At 50.8% G+C, this 3,425-nt stretch overlaps 1 non-coding gene across 1 annotated transcript; it reads left to right on the forward strand.

Moving 5' to 3' along the window:
• The first annotated feature begins 3,002 nt into the window (after nucleotides 1–3,002).
• On the forward strand, nucleotides 3,003–3,076 carry TRNAI-GAU. The gene has a single exon. It is a non-coding gene; the product is annotated as a tRNA-Ile (tRNA).
• Nucleotides 3,077–3,425: the final 349 nt, after the last annotated feature.

The following is a 3,425-nucleotide window of genomic DNA, read 5'->3' on the forward strand; positions in this document are numbered from 1 at the left end:
CGGATTGGCTATCCACGGATGAGCTACCCACCTTTTATCCTACCTGCCGAGAGGGGTGTTCGAGGGCTCTCTCCATCTGACAAACATTTATTTAACAACTATTGACTGCCTGACTACTGCTGGCTTGGCACTGAGAATGAAGCAATGCATAAAAATCAAGTCCCTTGGGGGTTTTTTTGTTTGTTTTTTGGTTTTTTTGCAGGGGGACCCGAACCCTTGACTCTGGTGTTACAAGGTTTCGCTCTAAACAACTGAGCTAACCATCCAGACAAGTCCCTTGTTTTTATGGAGCTTACATTCTAGTTGGGGGTAGGGAGATGCACAATAAATGAGGGCTGGTCAGTTAGCTCAGTTTGTTAGAGCGTGCTGATAACACCAAGGTCAAGGGTTGGGATCTCCATACCAGCCAGCCACCAAAAACCAAAAAAAGATAATAAATGACTCACTGTATTCTATCAGGTTGGGGTAAGGGCTTTGAAGGAAATTGACAGAAGATTAATTAAAGAACGAGGGTGACCAGAGAGCTATTATTTTAATCGGCTTGGAAACATTTCTGATAAAGTGACATCTGGACAGAGGCCTAAGTGGAGTGAGGGAGGGGCTCTGTAGACATCAGAGGTGCCTCTGCCTGGGAAGAGCTCTCCAGTCAGAACAACAGCAGATGCAAAGGCCCTGAGGCAGGAGTGCGCTTGATACAATACCTGGCTGCCTCTGTGGCTGGGGCTGTGGGCAGGGCAGGCATTCTGAAGTGTGGCCTGTGGCATAGTTTCAGATTCCTTTGGAGAGGACCAGAGCTTGAAGTCAGTCCCAAGTCCATCAGCCACTTGACCAGGGGTTCAGAGACCAAGGCAACAGCTATAGCAGGGGGTGGGGAGAGGAGAGGTGGGTCCAGGACCCCCTTTCCTGTTGGAATCAGACACCGCTCCTTCTCGGCTGTTCATGTGGCCCTGGCTGCAGTCTGAGAGGCCAGAGATCAGTTCCCATAAGCCCTTCCTTTTTACTCCAAAGCATAAAATATAGAACTTAGTTCTATGTACAGACTTATCTTTTCCACTCGCTGCCTCCCTTATATTACATTAATTAATGTAATACATCATGTATTACATCAGCCTTTTCTCCCCATTTAGACCATTGGCTCCAGCCAGGCCTGAGCCCCCTGTGCCTTGTAGTCCTTTCCTGGATAACTGAACTCTCCATGGGGTCCAGGTATGGTAGGGAGTGAGCAATGGGCTGAGTATCGGTCTCACTCTCAGGAAATTTACAACCTGATGGGAGAGAGAAGCCACACACTGGGGGGAAGGACAGTGTGGGTGGTAAGGAAGGCAATTTCCAGCCGGGGGAGCAGGTGGCTGGAGGGCAGGTCCCCCTCATTGACTCACCTGGGGAGGCTTTGTGACAGGAGGAGAGCCTCGAAGGAGAGGTTGGAAAGGCTGGAGAGCAGGGTGAGGAGCAGTGCCCAATCACTGCTCGTGGCACAGGGCATGGCAGATCCGTTGCAGGGCAGACTGGCAGGAACCTGACTGTTACAGAGCCTGCAGCACCAGTGGGAAGGAGAGTGAGTTGACCCAACAGCCACAGAGTAAATTCTTTGAACTTCCCCAAAAATGCATAGCCATGTCAGAAAACATTGGAAACCACAGACCAGCAAAAAGAAGAAAATCGCTATAATCCTACAACCCAAGGAACGTGGGAAAGCTCATTCCTCCCAGGCCCTTTGGTGCATTTGGTACATCCTTCTGTGCTTCTTTCCTACATCACAGAAACGGGCCCTGTCAGCACCACGCTCAGCCAGTGAGCGAACCGGCCATCCCTATATGGGATCCGAACCCGGGGCCTTGGTGTTATCAGCACCGCACTCTCCCGAGTGAGCCACTGGGCCGGCCCAGAAACGGGCCCTGTCTTGCTGAGTTAACAGTGTATGCCTCAAACACCTCTCTATGTTGATAATTTATTTTAAAGGTGCCAAATTTATATTTAATTTTTTATGTCAGTAATTCTAAGTTTCAGTTTTAATGGCTGCAAAACACTCCATCATATGACTTGCTGGTCCCCTCAGGTTCACAAGACCACTGTTAGAGACCATGTCACAGCCAACATCTGGCAGCCTTGGCCCACATACTTTGTGAGCTTCTGAGTGGGGGCAGGAGAGAAGGGTGAGAGGCCAAGGCCTTCACAGGGAGCCACATGGGTGGAGGCCATTGTGGGAGGTCAGCAACACCCATTGGCACAGCCCATGCCACAGCCAGGCAGGACCCAAAGCCATCCAGTTATTTGGAGAGGAGGAGGGTCCTGGTGTGTGCGTGTGCGTGCCCATGTATACTGGGGCTGTGGGCATGGTCTAGGTGTCCAGTGAACCAGATGGGGAAGATGTACAGAGGGTTTAGTTTTCTTGGGACTGGGGTGGCTTGTGACACCAGATAACTCCTAAGGATGATGGAGTGTGAGGAAGAGCATACCCCTTGCTTCTGATTTGGAACTAGGGGATTTGTGTGATTTTGACAGATTTTGTAGACTCTTTCAAATTTGGTTCTAGAAGGGACCTTATAGATGAGCTGAGAAAACTGAAGCTCAGAGAGCTGCAGTGGCTTGTTGAACATCACACAGCATTAGAAATGGTCAGCCACTGTGCTCCATGTAATATCTAAGACACTCTGGTGCTTTACTGTGGCCTGACCCAAAAAGGAGCTCCAGAATGCTGCCATTAACATTAGTAGCAGCAGTGACAACTTCCTTCCAAGCGGAGTTCATGTGCTGTCCTTCCCACAGCCCAGATCTGACTGCCTTTGAAGTTTTGCCTCTCTGCACCCAGAGCTGAGTCTGTGTGAGTGGTAAGAACTGATACATGTCCGCCTTGGCCAGGGGCAGGACTCTCAGGACCAGCAGGGAACAGGTCACCTAGGGTGGAGGGAGACAGGGAGAAGTCCCCTAAGGCAGTGCAGGAGGGAGCTGTGGAAAGCATTCCTGAGTGATTTTCTTTGGCTTAGAAAAGTGAGGTGAGGGCTGGCCAGTTAGCTCAGTTGGTTAGAGTGTGATGCTGATAACACCAAGGTCCCGGGTTCGATCCCTGTACCAGCCAGCTGCCAAAAAAAAATTTTTTTTAAAGCGAGAAAAGGTTGAAGGCCTCCCCAAAAGACTGTGTGTCATCCATCAGTCTGGGCTGCTGGCCCCTAGCCCTGACCTCTCCTTAGCTGCCTGCTCCCTCTCTCTGAAACAGCATCTCCCTGAGAAAGGAAACCCCAGCCCCAGCCCAGTGCCTCGGCCTCTTGGCTTATGAAACAGATAAGCTTCTTGCTCAGTTCCTCTTGAACTTACTGCTGGTCTGCTCTGGCTTTCCTGTTGCCTCCACAGAGTGGGTTGCAGAGACAGGAGTGAGGGCCATGGAGCCTGACAGGTGGGAATCAGGTCCCCGCGCTGCCCTCTGAGCA

This window comes from Galeopterus variegatus, unplaced genomic scaffold (assembly GCF_000696425.1).
Source record: "Galeopterus variegatus unplaced genomic scaffold, G_variegatus-3.0.2 Scaffold201, whole genome shotgun sequence".
Taxonomy (NCBI): Eukaryota; Metazoa; Chordata; class Mammalia; order Dermoptera; family Cynocephalidae; genus Galeopterus; species Galeopterus variegatus.